Genomic DNA, 23,961 nt, shown 5'->3' with positions numbered 1-23,961 from the left:
TGATCTTAGCACATGCTGTACATTACAGTCCGTAAGGATCACGCCTCTTAGCCAGTCACTGAATACTGACGCGGGTGAAGATTGATGCTGATTCCTTGTGCAGAGCAGGGAAGCGCAAGGAGCGGGGTTTCCTGCTCCATGCAATGAATCTGCACCGGAATAGCAGATGTGCCAGAACCACAGACACAATGTTCCACCATGTTTTCATGCATCTGCACCATTGTGCAGGCCCATGGAAATGATTGCATAATTTGCTTACTTTTGGTGTATGATGCCTCGGTTTAAGTAGGCCTCGGTTGATTAGGGAAAGCAGATGTTTCTCCGTTCATATGGTTTCATATGCTTCCACAATATTTATTTATTTATTTATTACATTTATATAGCGCGCAGGCAGCCCAAGGGCATTGTGGCGCTGTTACTTGTAAGGGAACTTAGTTACAGGTACAGGTGTAGGTTGTGCCTTGGGTTACAGAGAGGCAGGATCCTGTGTCAAGCGATAAGGAGAGTCATATAGCAGGGTACATCATACATCATAGTATATCATACATGTTAGTCATTGAGGTTTAGACATGAGAGGTTGGTTAGGTGAACAGGGTAGTTTTCATGGCTTTGCACCCCGTTGCTTCACAGCTAGATTAGCACTATCTATTAAAGTACACATACATACAAAAGCAAAAGTAAAGAGTGAAATTCTACTTGATCATGGTTATATCACAAGCAAAAATAAGCGTGTGTGCCATTAATAATAATAATATTATTATTATTATAATTATTATTATTATTATCATATCACAAGCAAGTATATGTTACAAACATCTTGTACATGGCGAGGTAAATAAGTATACTTAAATTCCGTTCATCAGTTCAAAAAAATTAAATGTAGCTCAATTGTTTTACAAAGGTCATTGGGCCTCATTTCAAGCATGCCAGTGTTTCCTCAAGAAATACCGCCCTATGTGTTTCATGCTTCTGCTACTTTTTTACCCCACTGCCGCAGTCAGATTGAGGGGCATTATGTTATATGGAAGAGTCGCCCTCCACAGGGCAGCATGCAGGGCTGTACATCTCACTAACATCCACATCAGACAGAAGTGTGGCGGTGAAGGAGTTGGAACTGGCATACATCTTAACCAGAAGGAGTTCGGTGGACTCCAGGACACAGTGAATTGCTAGTCGGGAATTACCGGGCCATTCCGACCTTTGTGGGCTCGGTAATACCAATTCGCGGGACCCGGACCCAGTACGTCCCCATTCCCATTTGAGCCCACACAGGGCTCAATGGGAATGGGGAGGATGGTAACAACGGACCAGTTCGTAACGGGACAGTTGCTACCATCCTGTTCTGCTAGCGGGTGCCGCTATGCACGTCTGGTCTGACCAGGCCTGAATAGCGGCCCTGCGATCAGAACTCGTAATGTGGCGGTAGAGTGATAACGGTGCCGGCAGCACTACCGGCGCCAATATCACTCTACCGCCAGGGTCGTAATGAGGCCCAGTGTCTTTATTTATTTTCTTTTGACAATGTCAGTATGTTAGGGGCCTGTGTATGTAGATCTTATACTGAGGAGCATTTATTATTAACAAATATGGTCCATTTCCTTTTAGTATGGGCTGAAATTGGCGTTAGAAGAAAGCGGTCCTCCAAATATGCCACTGCATGCCTGTCCACATACATGGCGCATCTCAAAAATGACATTGGGGCAGCATGAGGGCGCAGCATGCACAGCGTTACACAGCAAAAACATGCACAGAGCATCGTCTGTTGTCTGGATGCTACCATCAGGCGATTCAACGAAGTGTGGCACAGCTGGGTGTTGGGGCAGGGAGCAGGGGGGCAATGAATGCTAGGAACAGAGAGGCCCATGGAGTCCCTTCCTGAAGGGGTGGCATTGGAGAAAAGACAACACATGCACCAATCAAGACAGCATATTGACCGATGTTTCACATTTGGAAAGAAAAGATGCATTTTCTACTCTTTTGGGAGCCAATTCTGCAACTAATTCTGTTTTATTCGTACTTGTATTTGTTGAAAACAGGGTTTTCAATTTCGATCAGAAATGACTTACAATAAGACATTTACAGATGTTATGTTATGTTAATTTCTTTTGTAAAGCGCACGCTCGCCGAAGCAGATGGAGGAGGCAATCCTCGAAGAGCGTCTGTACAATAGCAAAAGGAAGAGAACAAGTGGTGAGAGAGTTTATGAGGGTGTAAAACAAAGTGTGGCCTAGATCAGCGACTAATCCAGTCAAACAGAAACAAAAATATATAAGCAACAGGTCACTTACAATGCAAACAATAATCTAAGGGGACAAATGCTTCCAACTAAAGAGGAGTGCTATCTAAATCTGGAAAATTACATTATTAGACAGTGCTGGAGGGAGTGGTGGGGTCAGGTAAGAAGGATGGGGTAGAGGGAATGGGGTGCACCCTCTTTAGCAAGTTAGTGAAATTTAAGTCGAGCTTTTAAGAGATCCACAGTTGTGACGTCTTTGATTGTGATGGGTAGCGGGTTCCAGTGGAGTGGGTCTAGAAGAGAGAAAGAACGGAAGCAATAGGCGACATGGGGGGGATGGACGCAAACGCAGACATTTTGTGCAGAGAAGGAGAGGAGGGAACAAGGTGGTGAGTAAACAGCGATGCAGTCAGAAGGTTACTGAGGAGCAAAACCCTTGATAGTTTTGTAGGTACTTGAAAAGAGAGCAGTTGTTCATGGGGAGCCAACCAGCATGTTGGCAGCAGGTAGAAGTGGGGGAGGATCTAGGTAGGTTGCAGAGAGTGTGGATAGGACATTGTATAAAGGAGGGAAGGGGTACAGAGGTAGGTCAAAGTGTAGGTATCAGCAGGGGTCATGTGTGCTGAGCACGTGTAATTTTCATAGTGTGGTTAGTAATAAATGGATGAACTTTACAAATATTAAGACGGCTAACATGACCAGCATTCGCAGTGGTAGTGATGAATTGCTGCCGTCGGAGGTTGTTTGTTCCAGACAATAAATAGGTCGTAGAAGTTTTCATATCCTACGACTGTTGGAATGTGTGCGCGGCTAGAAAGATTCAGTCTTCCTTGCAGTTTATTAGATTAACCAGAATGTATAAACTTCTGAATTTCAGAACTTCTAAATTAATTCAGTCACATGGGCAAAAAATGCTCACCTGGCAACAGTATTAGAATCATTGAAATTAACGCACAAGTCAATTAACATAAAAGCAATGAAAAGAAGCAGAGCCTATCTATATATATAAAAGTCAACATTTGTCTGTGGGTTTGTGGCAGGATTTCTGGGTTTGTGGCTTGGAAAAGCCATGTTCCACATACAATTCCACACCGTTTCACCAATCTGCACCAAAACTTGCACAGTTACCTGTTAAGACCCTCTGGAATATACTGGCTACATGACATTTGGACACCCCTCCCCTTTCTCTGGATTTCACCAAAAGTTAACATTTGTTTATGGGTTTGTGGCTTGGCGAAGCATTGTTCCTTATACAATTCTATACCATTTCACGTATCTGCACCAAATTCTGCATAGTTACCTGTTAGGACCCTCTGGACAATACTGGCTATGTGACATTTGGACACCCCAGCCCTTTCCCAGATTTCACCAAAAGTGAACGTTTGCTTTGGGGTTTGTGGCTTGAGGAAGCATTGTTCCTTACAATTCCACACCATTTCACCAATCTGCACCAAATTCTGCATAGTTACCTGTCAGGACCGTCTAGACAATACTGGCTATGTGACATTTGGACACCCCATCCCTTTCTCTGGATTTCACCAAAAGTTAACATTTGTTTATGGGTTTGTGGCTTGGCAAAGCATTGTTCCTTATACAATTCCACACCATTTCACCAATCTGCACCAAATTCTGCATAGTTACCTGTTACGACTGTCTAGACAATACTGGCTATGTGACATTTGGACACCACACCCCTTTCCCGGATTTCACCAAAAGTGAACGTTTGCTTTTGGGTTTGTGGCTTGGCTAAGTGTTGTTCCTTATACGATTCCATACTGTTTCACCAATCTGCACCAAATGTTGCATAGTTACCTGTTAGGACCTTTTGGACATTACTGGCTACATGACATTTGGACACCCCACCCCTTTCCCGGATTTCAGCAAAAGTAAATGTTTGTGGGTTTGTGACCTGCTGACAAAGCCGTAAACCATGTTCGACAGGAAGGGTAACAAAAAATGTTTGAGTGGCAAATGGACCTGAGAGGCGAAGGTGAAGGCAGGTAGCAATATAGTCAATATACAGACCAGACTCCATAATTACAAGCCAATAGACATGTCAAAGGATGTTGTCCCTATCATAAACCTCAAAATACACACAATGATACCTCTAAAATCTAGCACTCTAACAAAAGGTCTAGGGATGGATTCACAAAAATCTGGAGCGGAGTGCCTGTGAGCCTCGCAGATTTGCACCAACCGCCTTATATGGGATTCACAAACCCTAACACTGGAGCAAATCTGGAAATGCAGAGCATCACTGAGAAGCCCTGGAGTAGATCTTTGTGAATCACGCTTGCACATGAGAGTCTCAAAGATACTCCAACCCTGCCCAGATTTGCTCCAGGTTTGAAGCTAGGAGAAGTAAGCCTAAGGTAGCAGCTGCAGATATCATATGCTCAAGGGCATCTAATTTGCACTGGTGCAAATATTTATGCATCCGACCTTTCATTTTGTTCTGCGTGGAAGAGCTGAGCCATACACTTCCAGACTTGAACTCAGGAGGTTATTCAGACACTCAAACTTAAATCCCACCTTTGTAATACTCATTACAAATCAGTGCCTGATGCCCCAGGGCTGATTCACCATTTATTACTGACCGAATACTTGCAATTTTGGAGGAAATAAAACAAAAAGAAACACCCCTTTCAGACACAATATTTAAAGAGATGAGTTAATCAGTTCCTAGTGATTTGTCAGATAACCCTGACCTTAGGATGAAGCCAGCCAACTAAGTCAGCATTATCGTACTTCTGGATACTGCTGCTTGCGATCAACATGTTTTTCAAGATCTCTCTAACGAGTTACAATATTGCAAATTTGGACATGAACGAACTAGTGAAATAATCAACGTATTCAATCCGATGACATTTGGCACTCAAATTCCACATGTCAATAAGTCCATGGCATTCACTCACAGTTCTAATGACAGCACCGAGCATGTATAATGACTGTTTGTCTGTCGGTCCCTGTAACCCACCAACATCACAAGAATTGTTCCAGTCAAGGAAGACCCTTGGTTGTGATACAGCATTCACACACGTCAACACTGTTATTTGTCATGCAGGTATTCACTGCCATTTCTTATGTTCTTTATCATATTAATGTTTATACATATGTTTGTACATACTTGTCTTGTGTCACAATTCCGTTTTTGAAAGACTGCCAATATTTTGCAAATTTTACAGCTTTTTGGTGGTGAACGGATGCATCGGTTGCTTGCGTTGAAAACTGCACCCTAACAAGTTTACCCACTATGAAAATGGGGGGCCCTGCTGATTAGGATGTATGGGGGGAAACCTCCTTTAAGTACATGTTGGCCAGTTGCTAAAAGCAATAGGGTAAGTCTCAAGCACACATGTGGTACCTAAATCAACTTGCTGTACCCTCAATTATTCAACACTCAATGAAGAGACATTTTCAATTTAATTCACTTTGGAAACAAATTATTAAAAGCTCTGTTATGAGTTCACAAGGTGAATTCAATTATGTTCGAGCCAACACATGTTTCAAGCCCTTCAAGGCTCTTTCTCAAGGCTTCTATGTATAATTTGAAATGTATTTCATTGTCGTGGTTGCAGACAATCCATTTTGCTTTCGTCTTTTGCCTTCAGGAATTCCTTTAATATAGGCTTAACTTCAGGCTTTCAAAAATGATTTGAAAACTGCGATAATGTTGTGGTAATACTATTACTGCTGTGTATCCACCACATTACCATGCTGCTGTACATTAGGTTGGGCGATAAGTGATGGGCAGATCTCCAGCAAAAACTGGGGGTAAATCTGCCACCTTACCCCCATAAATCAGCAAATTCTGCAGAATTACTGCCGGCAGTAATACATCAAAATCCCCCATGGAGTTCTATGGACTCCAGAAATGGTAAGTTACACCGCCCTGCCACCACTTGTAATCCCACCATCAATCCGCAGGACCAAGTGGCAGTAACGATCATTTCATTCGGCAGTATTTCGGGCAATATCAATATTTCCGATACTAGGGCAACATAGATGATACAATTCTATGCAGATACTTGGTGATCGCAGATGCTGATTACTGTTACTCCTGCGACAGATACTTGGTACTCCAGGTGCAAATGTCTGGTACTTTCAAGTACTGAAATCTGTTCCTTCAGATGCAGATGTCTGCTTCTAGATTTGTAGTTGCCTAGTGCTGTCCGATACATATGTCAGTTTCTCTAGATACAGATGACTGTTCATCCAGATGCAGGTGTCTGGTACCAATATAAACGCTTCTGATACTGCCATACACAGATACCTGGTACTAATGCAAGCAGATTCTTGGTGATACCTGTGGCTGATTTCTGTTACTCTCTGTAGAGATGGTTCATGGTCCACATTTAGATAGATGTAATAGTGTCATGTACGGATGCCTGGTATTACAGCTACAGATGTTTGGTAGTCTCTGATACAGATGTCTGTTCCTCCAGATATAAATGTATGGTACTCCAGATACAGATGCCCGGTACTCTCAGATACAGAAGTATGGTGATCCAATATACATCCTTGATAGTGTCATGTATAGATGTCTGGCACGCCAACTTCATATGTTTTATACTCTCAGATACAGATGTCTGGTAATCCAGATACACATGTGTGGTACAGCTGATAGAAATGTATGGTACTCCAAATAAAGATGTCTGGTACCTCCGATACATATGTCTGATACCACTCCAGATACACATGTATAGTATCTTAACACAGATGTATGCTTCTCCAGAAATAGCTATCTGGCACTACAGCTACGGATGTCTGCTACTCTATGAGAGAGTTGACTGGTACTCCATAAGCACATGTATGCTACTCCACATACTGATGGCTGGTACTGCAGGTACAGATATCTGGTACTCTATGATACTGATGTTTGGTACTACAGATACACATGTATGGTTCTCCTAATACAACTGTTTGGTGCTCCAGGTACAGATGTGTGTTCCTCCAGATAAGGCTCTCTGTTACTAGAAGTGTATATGACTTATACTGTTAGCTACATATATCTGTTCCTCTAGAGTCATATGGCTGGGACTTGAGGTGCAGATGTCTGATACTGTCGCATACAGATGTCTGTTCCTCCAGATACAGATGCTATATATATGTCTGTGATGCCATATATTCAAATAGCTGTTACTACAGATGCTTGGTCTCCTGAAGCACATACCTGCTGCTATGCTGCTAATAGATACACGTGCCTGGAACTCCAGAGAGGATGTCTTGTATTTCCATAAGGTGCTGCTGATTAAATCCTGAATTCCTGTACATACAGGTTTCTGCGACTCCTAAATGCTGAAATTTGATGCAATGTAGACTTTTCGCAAGAGCAGCTGACTCACTAAGACTTCATGAGGTCCTGTTTTGGGGGGCCGAGAGCTCTGATTTAAATGTTAGCACAGACAAGTGGACACCTGATCCCACCCTGGCAAGTGACACTGAGCCCCTTGACATCACGTTGATAGTGTTCACTGTTTGACTTTTTGAGACTTGATAACTGCAGTTAACAGAGACCCAGGTTAAAATATGGCATCAACCTAGTTTTGAAATGCGATGCACTGTTATGTTATCTTATGTGGTCTTGTGCCACGCAATGTTGCTATTTAGGTGGTCTTTTGGCGCTCTGGCGGATCTGCAATAGAAGGAGGGCTGGGGGTGTTTGTTAGTGGTATTGAGAGGGAGAGAAGCAAGAGAGCTTTGATTTGCTGTTGGCAGCTTCAGTTCGGAAAACCCAGTCACTGAGCGTTGGTGCGTTTTTGGTTGGTAGCCGTCATGTGATGTTGGGGTATGATTGTGCATGGGTGTTTGTGTGTGCTTGGGATTGGTTTCATGTTGGGTGTTGTGAAGTGTGTGCGGTCTGTGGTGGAGTAGAGGTTGGGTTATGTTTAGTTTAGAGTTTGAGGGTGAGCATGCAGAATATAGAGTTTTTAGTGTGGTTAGTAAAGTGCATCAAATTTCCTTCTGCTACAACTCCATCCAAGTGTGATACATTTCCTACCTCAAACCCATCTAAGTGCAACATGTTTCCTACCCCCAAAATCCATCCAAGTGTAAGACATTTCATACCCCCAAAAGTCCATCTAAGTGGCACACACAGATAACTCGATATTTCCTTGTTCTTTCACTACCTGGGGGTGAAGCTGGTATCAACACAGTGTTATAATGTGATGGTAATGATGTAGAAGTGTGACGCATGACTAATCTTCACAATTCTATCTAAATGTGACGCATGACTAATCTTCACAATTCTATCTTAATGTGACGCATGACTAATCTTCACAATTCTATCTAAATGTGACGCATGACTAATCTTCACAATTCTATCTTAATGTGACGCATGGTTAATCTTCACAATTCTATCTTAATGTGACGCATGACTAATCTTCACAATTCTATCTAAATGTGACGCATGACTAATCTTCACAATTCTCTCTAACTGTGACGCATGGCTAATCGTCATAATTCTATCTAAATGTGACGCAAGACTAATCTACCCAATTCTCTCTAACTGTGACGCATGGCTAATCTTCACAATTCTATCTAAATGTGACGCATGACTAATCTTCACAATTCTATCTAAATGTGACGCATGGCTAATCTTCACAATTCTATCTTAATGTGACGCATGACTAATCTTCACAATTCTATCTAAATGTGACGCATGACTAATCTTCACAATTCTCTCTAACTGTGACGCATGGCTCATCTTCACAGTTCTATCTAAATGTGACGCATGGCTAATCTTCACAATTCTATCTAAATGTGACGCATGACTAATCTTCACAATTCTATCTTAATGTGACGCATGACTAATCTTCACAATTCTATCTAAATGTGACGCATGACTAATCTTCACAATTCTATCTTAATGTGACGCATGACTAATCTTCACAATTCTATCTTAATGTGATGCATGGCTAATCGTCATAATTCTATCTAAATGTGACGCAAGACTAATCTACCCAATTCTCTCTAACTGTGACGCATGGCTAATCTTCACAATTCTATCTAAATGTGATGCATGACTAATCTTCACAATTCTATCTAAATGTGACGCATGAACGTGACACATGGCTGCTAGGGGAGTTTTCCTAAAGTCTACCAACAGGTGAGACTCTACGAAACGATCCCCTGGCACACAGGCCCCAATTCCTAGTATAAGTCTGTACTACGCAAGGTTTGGTAAATTATCAGAGCAGCCAGGCCTATCCTGGGAGGATGATGTGAGCTGTAGGTAAGAACAATATAAAGTCCTTGTGCACCGGGCACTTACTTCATTTGTATTACATTGCATAGAAATGCGCTGAACACCGCGGCCCAGATTCTGAAAGAGTAGCGCAAATGAGCCTGTCATGATTTGCGCCTCCTCCTCTGCCTCTTCACACAGGCGAAGAGCGAGGACCCCTGTTGCTGGGCATTTTAAAGGGCCTCCTGTTCTTGAATTTGGGGTGTGCTTTTAAATGCTGAATTGGGCTCTGCGCCGAAACAAATTCAAGTTTTGAGAATCCGGCCCCATGTGTCAAAGTTTGGCAGAATAAATAGGTAATGCACAAGTACAGGGTGAGATGCAGACAATTGTTTAAGAGTAGCTGTCGTGATTTCCTTGGAAATCTGCAAGTGGAGTCGGTCACTGGCCTATTAATGATTACAGATGCTCTCAGTTGACCTGAGGAACCGTCCCTTGCTCCCACTTTAAGGCGAGTCCTGTGTGTGCCCAGACAGCAGCTTCCGCCTTTGATTTCAAACATTTCCAGGAAGCAAATGGCGCCGGCTCCCCAGCCCCCCCAGCCCCCACCACGTGTTCGCAGGTGATTCACCGTAGACGGGAAGCCCCATGTCAGTGGCTTTGATTTGCCTGGACTCGTCAGCCCTCGCATCTGTTTCCCAGCTCCCAATTTTCCCCGGCACTAATATCTGGAGACAGAAGAACGGGCGGGGCGAAGGTTGAGCGTTTCACTCCCACAAGCACCCGCATCTGAGAGTTTACTCGGCTTGGCCCCCAGTCATTTAGAGGTGACCCTGGCCGCCAGACACTTAGAGGTGAGCCAGAGATCCGCCCCTCTGGTCATGCTAACAGCTCGGCCTTAGATTTCTCAAATGCATCGGCTGCCCTTGCCATACCAAGCTTACCTTCCGTGTATGCATAGTACATGGGTACATGTGGGCCATGACAGGGGGTGTGGGGTACACACTAACAAGCATGGAATCTGGCTGCGTCACGTGTGCAGGATGCTTTCTTGCACCCACCTCCCTTATCAGAGAGGAACTTTATACCCTGCCATAAAAGGTCGGGAACATTAAGTGAAGTTGGCACTCATGGATACATGTCCCTGGTACTCATGGATACAGGTTCCTGGTACTCGTGGATACATGTCCCTGGTGCTCTTGGATACAGCTGCTTGGTACTACTGGGCACAGGTGCCTGGTACGTGTGGATGCATGGCCCTGGTACTCTCGGATACAAGTACTTGGTACTCATGGATACAGGTCTAGGGTAGTTATGGATACAAGTCCATGGTACTCTCGGATGCAGGTGGGTGGTACATATGGATACATGTCTCTGGTACTCTCGGGTGCTTGGTACTCATGGATACAGGTCCCTTATACTCGTGGATACATGTCCCTGGTACTGTCAGATATAGCTACTTGATACCCATGGATACAGGTCCCTGGTAGTCATGGATAGAGGTCCCTAGTACTCTCGGATAGAGGTGCTTGGTACTCATAAATGCATGTCCCTGGTACTCTCGGATATGTGTCCCTGGTACTATCAGATACAGGTGCTTGGTACTCATGGACACAGGTCCCTGGTACTCGTGGATACAAGTACTTGGTACTCATGGATACAGGTCTAGGGTAGTTCTGGATACAAGTCCATGGTACTCTCGGATGCAGGTGGGTGGTACTCATGGATACATGTCTCTGGTACTCTCGGGTGCTTGGTACTCATGGATACAGGTCCCTTATACTCGTGGATACATGTCCCTGGTACTGTCAGATATAGCTACTTGATACCCATGGATAGAGGTCCCTAGTACTCTCGGATAGAGGTGCTTGGTACTCATAAATGCATGTCCCTGGTACTCTCGGATATGTGTCCCTGGTACTATCAGATACAGGTGCTTGGTACTCATGGACACAGGTCCCTGGTACTCGTGGATACAGGTCCCTAGTACTCTTGGATACAGGTACTTGGCACTCATGGATAGATGTCTCTAGTACTCTCGGATACAGGTGCTTGGTCTTCATGGATACAGGTCACTGGTAGGCATGGATACGGGTCCCTAGTACTCTCAGATCCAGGTGTTTGGTACTTATGAATGCAGGTCCTTGGTACTCTCGGATACAGGTGCTTGGTATTCATGGATACAGATGCCCGGTACTCGTGGATACAGGTCCCTTGTACTCTCGGATACAGCTACTTGGTACTCATAGATAGAAGCATTTATAATTCTTGGACGCAGGTACCTGGTACTCTGGGATGAGGGTGTCTGGTAAACACACATTCAAAAGTCGGACATTTCTGCGGTAAGTGGCTGGTCTCCATCATGAGCACAGGTGGATCAAGCTGGCTGACACTCACATGCACAAGTGCTTCGTGAACCTGGTTACATGTCTCTGGAACTCCAAAATGCAGGTGTTGAGTACTGTTGGATGCAGGTATCTGGTAATCGGTGCATGTCCCTTTGCCGACGCACATTTTCTTGCAGTCATTTTCTTTGAAAAAATGACGTCGAAAAAATTCATCAAATTATTTCTTTTTATTTGGGGGTCGGTAAAACAACACGATATCCTGGTAGTCCCTAATTCAGGTAGATCTTATGGGGGAAGGTGTCTGGTACTGCAACCTACAGAAGCCTGGTGCATCCAGATAGTTTTCCAGTACTTTTGAGACAGGTGCATGTTATTATTAGAGATATGCACTCAGTACTTTCAAGTACAGGTGGCAGACAGTGCCAGCAACAGGTATCTGTTGGTCCCAGAAGCAGGTGCCTCCTTCTTCTAGATGAAGGCGGCTGAAGCTCATGGTGCGTTCCCAGGTCCTCCCAGATACAGGTGTCTGCGATTTCTGGACACAAGTGTCTTCTACACGTTGGGAAAGATGCTGGTATTTACCAAATATAGGTTCCTGGTACTCCCAGATACACGTGGCTGGTACTCACAGATGCAGGTGCCTAGTACTGCGTGGTAGAAGTGGTTGACACTCCCAGAAACAGGTGTCTTCTACTCCTAGGTATAAGGACCTGAAGGTCATCGTGCATTCCCAGATACTCCCAGATTCAGGAGTCTTCTACTCCTAGGTATAAGCACCTGAAGGTCATCGTGCATTCCCTGATACTCCCAGATTCAGGAGTCTTCTACTCCTAGGTATAAGGACCTGAAGGTCATCGTGCATTCCCAGATACTCCCAGATTCAGGAGTCTTCTACTCCTAGGTATAAGGACCTGAAGGTCATTGTGCATTCCCAGATACTCCCAGATTCAGGAGTCTTCTACTCCTAGGTATAAGGGCCTGAAGGTCATAGTACAATCCCTGATACTCCAAGATCAGGCGTCTCCTACTCCTGCTATACCTTCATAGAGATGTCAGTATTTCCTTGTTTCTGGTACTCACAGGTATAGATGCCATCTCCTCTTAAGTGTAGCTACTTGAAGCTCATAGTTTGTTCCCTGTTATTCCCATATGCAGGCATCTCCTATCCATGGAGTGCCTTCTCCACTTTAGTAAAGATGTCGGTTTTTACTGGGTACAAGTTCCTGGTACTCCAAGATACATGTGGCTGGTACTCACAGATGCAGGTGTCTAGTACTGTGAGATAGAGGTGGTTGAAAATCCCCAAAACTGGTGTCTTCTTTTCCTAGGTATAAAACCCTGAAGGTCATAGTGCATTCCCTGATACTCCCAGATTGAGGAGTCTTCTACTCCTGGGTATAAGGGCCTGAAGCTAATAGTGTGTCACCTGGTCTTCCCAGATCCAGGTGTCTGCAATTTCTGGACACAAGTGCCCCCTACACCTTGGTAGAGATTTGGTATTTACTGGTTACAGGTTCTTGGTACTCCCAAACACATGTGACTGGTACTCACAGATGCAGGTGTCTAATACTGTGATATACATGTGGTTGACAATCCCAGAAATAGGTGTCTTGTACTGGTAGGTATAAGAACGTGAAGCCCATAGTGCATTCCCCAATACTCCCGAATTAGGTGTTTCCTACTTCTGGATGCAAGTGCCCGCGACACCTTGGTAGATATGTCAGTACTTACTGAATAAAGGTTCCTGGTATTCCCAAACACTAGTGGATAGTGCTCACAGGCACAGTTGTCCAGTAGCATCAGATAGAGGTGCCTGGCACTCCCAGGAACAGGTGCCTTTGACTCCGAGGTTTAGGTGCCTGAAGCTTAAAGTGCGGTCCCTGTTACCCACCGCTTCAAGTGTTTGGTCTTCTGGGAGGTCTTCTCCTTGGTCATCTCCGGGGCCACCTTCACTTGCCTGGGTGATCCGGCTTCCTCTTGGATGAAGATCCAGACCATTGACTGGAGACAGATACAGCGAAGATGTCGAACGCGGCCTGCCCAATCGAGGAGGCCGCCGTAGCGGCGCTCCCAACAGTAATGGACTCACAGTGCTTGGCCTTTTGTTGGACCCCCGCAGGAGGGGCGCCCTCAAAGGGCTTAGAAGCCAACTCAGCTTTCCCAGATCCAGGAGAGGCATGCTCCTGGGAACCACCCGGTGCAGAGGCCTTGGCCTGCAGCCACTCTTCCAGCCATTTACGCCGATCCTTCAATGTGCGCTACGAGAGTTAACGGCAAAAGAAAAGCTTGAAAGGGGAAGGCGAATCCTTCTTCTCGTCCGACATGATCCACGCGGTGAAGGCCTGACGATTTTTTGGGGAGCTTCTATGAAGAAATTCAACAAAATCTGCCCTTGAGGGGCACTGAAGAATCCGAAAAACGGGTCTCCATTAATCAGAAGGAAGATTGATGGAGTACAGGGGCTCGATTGACCGAAGAATGGAGTAAACTTCAAATAAAGCGAAATACGCAGTAAAAGCTCGAGAGCTATAGCACTAGGACTCCCAACAACTGAACGTGCAGTAAAAATCTGAAGATGGCTACCAGAGGAGGGGCTTAGGTCAAGGGCAGTCATTGGTTGGGGGCAGTATGACTCAGAGCTCAGTGATTGGTTGTTAGGGGAAAGACAGTTCAGAAATGAAACTGAAACTGAATTTTTCTTTTACCGAGGATTCCCAGCCTGACGAGGGGGGAATATTCATGAGCATGTGAATCCATGCCAGTCCCCATGCTGGAGAAATTGTATTTTGTGAATAGAGTTCCCCAGTACTCTTAGAAAGTGGTGTGGTGTAACCTTTGACTATAGGCACCTGGTACATAATGCTGGGTACAGGTAGCTAATTGACAAGGATAAAGGTCTCCAGAACTCACATAAACCGGTGTTTGGTACTCACTGATCAAACATTCTGATATTCCAAAATGCATGTCTTTAGTACTTTTGGATGCATGTTGCAGTGCTCCAGAAGCAAGTGTTATATACTCTAGATGCAGGTAAATGGTACTGTCAGAAAAAGGGAGTCTGGTTCTCTTGGGTGCAAGTGACTGGTACTCCCAGACAAGTACACAATACTCCTTGTACAGATATCTGGTACTGCTGGGTGAATGTGTCTGGAAATCCCAGATTGAGGGTTCTGGTAATTCCTGTTTGCATTTGCTGGGATCTGATGGACACTGGTCACTGATACTTATGTGTACCGGTCTGTGGTACTCAGGGAGAACGGGGTATGATACCTCCTTTTAGGGCTGTTCAATACTCACATATTTAAGTGTGTGGAACTGTTGGTTACAGGTACCTGGTGCTCATGTATACAAGTGCCGGATACTTCTAGGAACGCTGTCCTGATAATCCCGGAAAATGGTGTCTCTATCCCAGAACCAAGCAACTCATGCCCAAAAAGTACAAGTATCTGCTACTCTTGCACAAAATGTGTGTTACTTACAGATACAGTAGCCTGCAACCCATGACTACATGTGTCTAGTTATCCCGGGATCAGCTGCAAGTTACTCCCATTTGAGTGTACCTCACGCTCCCACATGCAGGTGTTTGGCACGGAGAGAGACGCGGTTTAAGATCTGCTGAGCAGTTGCATAGGTTGAACACTACAGGTTGACTAATATGCAACTGATCATTGGATTTAGAGGGTGTCGATCCCCCTTTGGGGGAGCAGTTGGGGTGATCCACCAGGGGTCGATCATTTTACATCGAACTGTTGGAACAAGAAGCTGCGACTGAGGCAAGCATATCAGCTGATGATGTAGGAGATCAGCATAACAGCAGAAAATCACAAGAACACTTGTCTGTGGATTGACACTTGACATGAGATGCTTCTGGAGATATGTGCAATAATTAAGGCGGGTGTTTATATGTTGTGTTTAAAAATAATGGCAACACCTCCTTCAAAAGATAGGACATCTGTGCACAACCATTAGCAAAGCCTCAGCGCCATTTGACAACCCAGAATATGTTGATAACTGATGGACTCACCTAGTCAAACCTATTAATTCCGCGGATAAGTTGCCTGACGCTCGAGCAGTTGGTAAATCATTAATATACGACATTTGTGTGTGCTGTTGTACATGAGCTGAACAACAACCTTATGAATCCATCTGCTCAAAGTGGCTGTGTGCATGGCATTGCCTCGCTGGCCAGAACTAAAAGAGAGAAGAGCGCCTCAGAGTGCTGATGCGCCGCACCTCATCGGCGGCTGCAAACCTCTTTTCCGCTCCACCGAACTGCTTGTCTAACTCTACTAACTCTGAAGGCGGCTCTTTCCTGGTTGGTAAAATAAGGACCTCCCTGCCCTCATCTGTGAATGCTTAAGAGCGGATTAACGTGCGCACTCGCGTGCACTCAGAGAGTGCCTCAGAATGCAGTTGGGCTGTTTGTGCCACTGTCCCGCTCTCACAGCTGGAAATATCCCCCAACTCACAACGCTTCATTGAGTTCTAATCAAGCTATGGCATCTTGGGAGATCATGTGCAGCACACAGTGTCTCTGAGTTCCCAAAACAGGGGTAAGTCACGTGTCCTCATTATTGATTATCAAGCGAACGCTAAGATGTCATATGCATATACATTGAAATCCAAGATGCCAAAATCAGCTATTTCCTCTGCGGCGACTCAATTATCATCTGGGTCAATTATTATACCTTTACCGACCCAGCTCACACCCAAATCACTGCCACCAACCCGCAGCCTAGAGCTTCTTCTGACATACGCTCCTATCTACCTGTTCCAGGTGTGGCTAAGGCTAATTATACGAACCTCCTCTCCGCTAACTTGATTGACTTTGGTCCGGATGTCCGAGTGACTCAACAACCAAGTGAGCAAGTACCTCCCTCCGGCTATATTCCAGATACAGCCCCTTTGGCAGGAGCCTTGCTCACTGAGCAAAGAATATGGAAAAATAGTCACTCACCTCATGCCTGGAACTCAGTATTTTTGGCAGGCCCGTCACAAGAGACAAGCAGCCCTAATGTCGGACAGGCTCAATCTTTTTGTCAACCGCCCCTTTGCTCGTCAGCCCTCATTGAGGTGCAGATACATTCCGTGACGATACCTACTGACTGCCCTAAACAGCATTCACTGCATGCTGGATCCAGTCAGGTGAGTAGTCAGTAACCTGATACTCAACAAAGAAGGTTTTCACTCCAATTCTACCAGAGAATGTCTTATTGTCAGCAGAGGAGAACAATCAACTACTTTTCATCTCGGTCAGACTGTCGTCGACCTCAGACTCTTCAACCCCACATGTAAGATCTACGCAGGGTATTGTCGGTGACTCCTGCTCTCTATCTGGAATCTCTAGAGAGCTCATTGGAATTGTCAATATCATTTGTACAACCTGCTCCAAGGCGGCCTTCTGGATTGGGTTTGGGTTTGGGTTCACTCTCTTCAACGGACTCGACCCTAGAAGCCATGAACATTATGATAATGACTTTGATTAAGCTATATGACTCGTGGAATATTAAAATCTCGAGTAGACCTCCTCACTCTACTAAATTCTAAGATTTCTTTCATTGAAGGCCGCCTGTCACCCCATTTTTTGCCCGCGTGGAAGACTGAAGGGTCTTGCACGCGGGCAAAAAAGCATATGTCTAACAAATCAATGATGACGGAACCTATCAGACATCGCACCCATGTTACAGCAGAATATGTTACCGCAGGAGCAAATGAAGTCCAGTTCTGTGAAGAATGCCACATTACACATGCCGACCGGTCTGTCGGCCTCAACGGCCCTGGAAGCATTGATTGTGGTTGTTCCTTTTCGTATTAGTTCTCCTACCTCAGTACAACCTTTGGAACCTAAAGAGAATTTTGGTATATTCTCAAAAGGGAATAATATGAGTGTTAAGGCTAATAAGAAGAAAAAGAAACGAATAAATATGAACATTACAGTCAAACCATCTACAAGCAGTTCTAGACATTTTTTGAGGTTATTACCTTTACTTATGACCCCTCTGACAGAGACAAGAAGACGGCCGACGAAGAAGAAAAAAGGTTGCCCTAATCCATCAAAGACCCGGGCCCCTGAAGTCAGTTTGAGCCTGGTCCATGAATCCTGTTAGGTTGAGGATGACATAGTTTTGTCCATGCCAAGAGAGCTACTTGACATCACTACCCACTCCATTGAGACAGAAGAGTCTGTATTGGGAGTGGCATGTGAGCCACAGCTCGCTCACCAAGCACAACACATATCTGCTACAGCCTCTCATGATAGGTCAGGATCAATGAATCATGGCCAGAAACCTACGTGAATTTGTGATTCGCAGACGCTTAAGACTGCCCACCAACCCATGGTTTTCCTAACAATGGAACAGAAGAGACGGTAACTGGCGCAAAAACAACAGCCTACTAAGGATAATCGCTCTGTCCAGCAGGCGGAGAGATCCCAAAATAATGGATTTAAACCCTCTAATTTCCATGGACAAGTTTCAGGGAAGAGATGGATCTCCTGGTATGACTGCAAATCAGGGGTCATATCGAGGTGACTGTACCTCGAGGTTTGGACGGGATTGCTCATTTAATCACCCCCCAGGGCCCAGAGAAACAAGGAGCTGAGATTGATGTCTGCTGCTGGAGTGTTTGGTCGACTCGGCAGACTCTGTAGTGCTTAATCGGTCAAACGTGTTAGGCATATTCAACATTATTCCTTGGCTACGTGCAATGGAGTCTAGGGATATAACTCAGATCGAGTTAATTAACGATAAGGAGTTGGATCGAGTAATCCTACATGTTCCGTCTAGGCTGTTCAGTGAGGTCATATTACACACGGGTCCTTTTGGGTATGATATTGTTGAAGTAGACAGAATGGGTATTCTCCAGACCATCAAGGCTTGCCCAAAGCCCCCAAAGAACAACCTTTCTGCTTTACAATGTTCTCCTTTGAGGGTTATGTGCTCCCACGTGGATCGAGTTCAGTGCAAAGCTATCGAATTAATTAAAGGGCTGATACAGGGCAGAGAGAGAGAGAGGTTTGGTCTTGGCTTCCAGGGGCCTTGATGAATAAGCCAAAAAATCAATAACTAGATCAATTGGCTAACACCAGGTGTCTAAAAATATTCTCCTGGAATATACGAGGACATAAACATCTTTTGCAGCAAGATGGCAATCCCTTAGGTTCTCTGGATGTAATTCTGTTACAAGAAACCTGGTTTACTGCCCTCCCCCAGTCCCCAATTATGGGGTGGTATTTACTTGTCTTATCCTGTGCACCTCAGGGCCTCAGGGGCCGCCCTACTTCGGGATTGCTAACAGCTGTTCTTAATTGCTGTGGTTTTTCCCTGCAGGCTTGGCTGGCTCCAAACCCTTTCGTGCAAGTAACAAAATTGATATGGGACAGTAAGTGTGCTAGAAGGCTGTTTTTTGGCCTTATTTAATCTCTATTGGAATCTGATGGGTATTACCACGGATTTGTTTTTGGACTCAGTTGCAGAATTATTAGACGCCTGCTCCCTGGATACAAACATCACTGCCATAATAATTGCGGGAGATTTGAATATCTCATGTCTTAACAACAGTGAGCTAGCTTTATATAGCCTACCCTCCTCCCAAAACTCTCAAGCCAGATCGTGAAAGTGTCTCTCTATGATGGAGCAAAGAGGCTTCTTAATGGTTGAAGGCAGTGCCATAGGCGACATTCCACCTCGTCCTACTTGGAGCAGGGCTTCCCAAGCCACAACTATTAATGATTTTTTTGTTGCGAGCAATGTGTTCACGCTTATAACCGAATTAAGAGTTGTTCATTTGAAAAGGAGTGATCATGATTTGGTTTTAACCACTTGGGAGATCCCGCTACCCTCACATCAGATTGCTTTTTATGCCCCCGCTGTTGCTATTAATAGAGGCATTGCTTTAGATGGATAGAGGGCTCGCTGGCTGCCTTGAATGAATTCCTCCGAGAGCCCCTTAATCACAGCAGTTCGTTTGCCAGTAGCTCACTGGATGCGTATGTCAGCAGTCTTAATCTCTTTGTCGTGAAACGATCTAGATTGGCGAAATCTAGCTTTTTCCATAAACATGCATTTGATCCAGTGGTTCAATCTAAGAAAAGAAAATTAAGAGCAGATCTTAAGAAAGTGCTCCCCAGAACCCCCTAACGAGATAAAAGAAAACCTCTAAAATAGAGGTTCGATAACTGGCTTTGGTGCCACAGATATATACTGGCCCAGGATGGTGCAGAGCAGAGGCTTGCTGCTCTGGCCTCCAAAAAGTTCTCAGAGGTCTGGTCCCTGTTTAAAAAAAATGGCAGCACGCAGCAAGTAGCTCTCCAGGTTAATCCAATATCTTAAGAGGTTTGGATGAAGTATTTTACAGATTTGTTCATGGATCCCTCTGAAAGCTCACACGGTCCCCTAGTATCTATGGATAGTGATTGGTCTCTTCATTTTGATCTGGATGACATCACTTCTGCTATCAGTAAATCAAGTAGTTCCCAAGCTCCTGGCCCAGATGGCCTCTCAAATGTAATGTTCAAGGCCCATCCGATGGTTTGGACCAAGTTACTGGAGACTTTGTTTTAAAGGATTTGGGATTTTAAGTGTATCCCGTCATCCTGGAGGAGGTCGATTGTGATGCCAATCTTCAAGAAGGGTGACCGGACAAACTCAGAGAAATATAATTTGATCGCCCTTCTTGATTTCCCCAGAGAAAATTTTTGGAAGCTTGGTTTTGAGACTGTTGTTGGTTTGGTTCAGAGAAGCAGGTATCTTTGAACTTTTCCAATTGGGGTTTATAGCGAGATGGGGTACCACCCTGAACACGTTTTCCTTGGGCTTCTTCAAAAAAGAGCTTTACTTACCAGGCAATAGATTGCCTTTACCACTGGGGCTGCCCGCTGTACTTCTTATCTATTAATTATTAAAGATTTATACAGTGAAACCTCTATGCAGGATTGGTTGAATTATTCTGGCCAGCTGTCAAAGGCAATTACTACTTTTCGGGGATTAAAGCAGGGGTGCATTTTGGCTTCTGATGTGTTTAACTTGTTTATCACAGATTTGGGGTAACATCTGACTACAGTATGCTCTTTTCCCCTGAGACTTGGTGAGGCTTCGATCCAATGGGCATCATTACGAGGAAGGCAGTAGGGGGTTAACAGGGCCGGTAGAGCTGCCGGCCCCGTTAACCCACTACCGCTTCATTATGAGGTCCGCTTACGGGACCCACTGAGGACGCCTGGTTTTACCAGACATCCTTAGAGTGTCCCGCGAGTGGTCCAGCATGCTAACAACGGGCCCGTCTTTCACGTGCCCGTTGTTAGCATGCTCCCCATTCCCATCGAGCCCTATGGGGGCTCGATGAGAATGAGGATGGACCGGGTCTGGGTTCCTTGAATGGGGAAATACCACCCCCTCCAAGGTCGGAATGGCCCAGTATTTCCCCATTCAGGGAACCCGGACCCGGTACCCGGAATGGGGGTAGCCATCCCGCAAAAAGCAGCATGGTTATCTCCTTCCTCGTAATGAAGCCCAATGTCTCATTTAAACTGACAATCTGGTCCTTTTGGACCAGACAGCTGGGGGCCTGCAGAGACAGCTCACTATGATGGACTTATGTTAGAATTATATGCATATACCAATATCTTTAAAGTCAACACAGATAAATCGAACATTGTTAAATTTAAGGGGGGATTGAGCGTAAAAGAGTAATCTTTAAGTGGTATCTCTATGCTCTGCCCTTAATGATGGTAGATGAGTAAAGCTAACTTGGGGGTGTATAAATGACAATGCTGTTGAAGCCTTACATAAATTGTCTTCGTTGAAAGGCTACGGTCGGAGCAACACAGGGGCTATTCCTTTATCGAAGGTTTGGATGTTATTCAATGCACCCACTCCTAGTATTTTATCCACAAATGGTGTTACCAACTCTGGTGTATGGTGCGGAGTGTAAATTGGACTTCACTCGTGTGAACTGGAACCTCACCTCAGGTATGTTTTGTAAAAGGGTTCTTTCTCTACCTCTGGCGGTCCGATTCAGGTTATGTGCTTTGAGTTGGGCCTTTTGTCGATTTCCATTACTGGTGAGATGGAAATATTTGTCAGTTTTTAGAAACCGCGTATTGGCGCAATCCAACTCCATATTTCCACTCAAGGGGCTACCAGATGACGAGTCAGATAAAATCCTGTCTCGATGGAAAGAGTAGTCTCTAAACTCGATGGCCAGGGCATATATGCCTTTAGATACCATGTTGAACAACCCTGGCAGGGCAAAGACCAAATTGTGTTTCTTTGATTGGGAGAGACATTGATTCAATGTAGAGGATACAAGATTTTTGGAAATGTTAAATATGAGGTGAAAGGGCGGAACACGCTGCCTAGCTATCTGAAATAATTCTTCAGCCCTTCCTAGCGTAATTGGTTTCTTAGATTCCATTTAAATCTTCTTCCTTCGAAGGAAGTACAGGGGAGAACATTTACATGGCCCAAAGGGGAGAGATGCTGTAGATGTTGCAAAAACTCCATGGAAACGGAAACTCAAAGGCACTTGTTATTATATTGTCCTAATCTGGTTGAAAAAAGGAAAACGTATCTTAAGTACATTTTTGGACCAAAATAGAACTATTTCAGAAGAAAGGATATGGTCGGTTGTTTTTAGTGGACAATTTGTATCTTTACTTTGGCGATTATCAGGTTTTTTGTTTGCCATGGGTCTTTTATCATGAGAGTGTCACAGTGTAGTTCAGTGTCGTTTTTTGCTGTACATCTTTTTGTTCTTACTGTAAGGTTGATGTTATCAACCATAAACAATTAAATAAAAAAAGAGAAAAAAAACACTAATGAAGGCTCAGCTCTGCTTCACTTAATTTTCTTTTGTAATGTTGGATGAAAATCTAAACACAGAGTGCCTCGTTTCATAAAGGAAGTTACATTTCAAAGAATATTGATTGTCTTATGTTTAAAAGGGCTGGGGCCAGAAAACTAAGGTGACCTCGTGTATATTGTACAACCCTCAGAATTAGTAAATCCCACAAAGTAATAGTGACTGTCATACTTAATATCCTGATTGAGAAACCAGGAAACCCCAGGGTATGTAATTTAGTGTGATGCTGCCCCACTCATCAAAGATAAATAGGCACCTTGGTCGGAGATACATGGAGATGTGTTCACACTTACTCTTCTCCTGCTGTGTGTTTACTGAAAGGAAGTCATTGCACTGGGAGAAAAATACTATCAAGTATGTTTCATACGCCATCCCAGCAGACGCTGGTGCTACGGATTTCATCGAAATGTATCCAGTGGCGTAACACAAAACCTAGTAGCCCCCATGCGAACCATGCCAAGGCCATCCTCCCCGACCTCCCAAGCATGGGACGCGCAACACTCTAGGCCGGCCTGGACCACCATGCTTGCACAATGTCCATGATGATCATGCTGCTGCTGCTGAGGCACGCACGCATGGCGCTAGGTGAAAGACATACGTTTTTTAATCAAAGCTTAAATCTTTTACTTAGCGTAGAAACAAGGGAATGATGCCTGGCACCTAAATGTACCAGACACCTGTAGCAGCAGGTGAATTTTTTTTTATTGGAGGGGTGTAAATATTTGTCACAACTATACGAGAGTGACCGAGTCTAGCGAGGCAGCCCGAACCCATAAAACATAGATTGGGGGTTCTCACGCCGAGAACGTTTTATGAATAGTGAGTTAAAATGGTGCATTATACGGCACACTTAATGTGAACAATTTTGTAAAAACCCAAACAGTTTGCAATCGGTTTTGCTGATAAAATGCAAAAGATGCAAGCCACCCACCAGTGCACAGGAACATTTCCAATGCATTTTCATGCCTTTCCCCACAGTATATGCCAGAATAAAAAAAGTCATACTTTCTGTGCCCATACATTTCCATGCTGGCTGCACAAATATATGCCAATATTGCCATATAAGAACATATTCATGTTTGCATTGTGTGTAATGATACTATGAGAAAACATGTTCAAGCTGTCTATCCAGATATATACCAGTACCCCTACGTAAGAACATACTCATGTTGGCTTTGCCATTAAAAATGCCATGTCTCGATAAGAAAGCATGTCCAAACTGACTCCAATGTAGGCCAATCTAGACATGTATGTGCAAGTATCATGCTTGCTTTGTCATAGATGCTCAGTAAAAAATGTCATGACACAGTAAGAAATAGCTAGGCTAG

The 23,961-nt window shown here is 44.5% G+C and overlaps 1 protein-coding gene across 2 annotated transcripts in view; it reads right to left on the bottom strand.

Moving 5' to 3' along the window:
* Positions 1 to 23,961, bottom strand: part of WNT6 (Wnt family member 6) — a 329,006-nt gene that overhangs the window by 202,941 nt on the left and 102,104 nt on the right. The window lies entirely within an intron of this gene.

The sequence above is a fragment of the Ambystoma mexicanum genome, chromosome 9, assembly GCF_040938575.1.
Source record: "Ambystoma mexicanum isolate Mex_15411 chromosome 9, UKY_AmexF1_1, whole genome shotgun sequence".
Lineage (NCBI taxonomy): Eukaryota > Metazoa > Chordata > Amphibia > Caudata > Ambystomatidae > Ambystoma > Ambystoma mexicanum.
The sequence above is the reverse complement of the archived record's forward strand: the minus strand, read 5'-3'. Positions and strand labels throughout refer to the sequence as shown.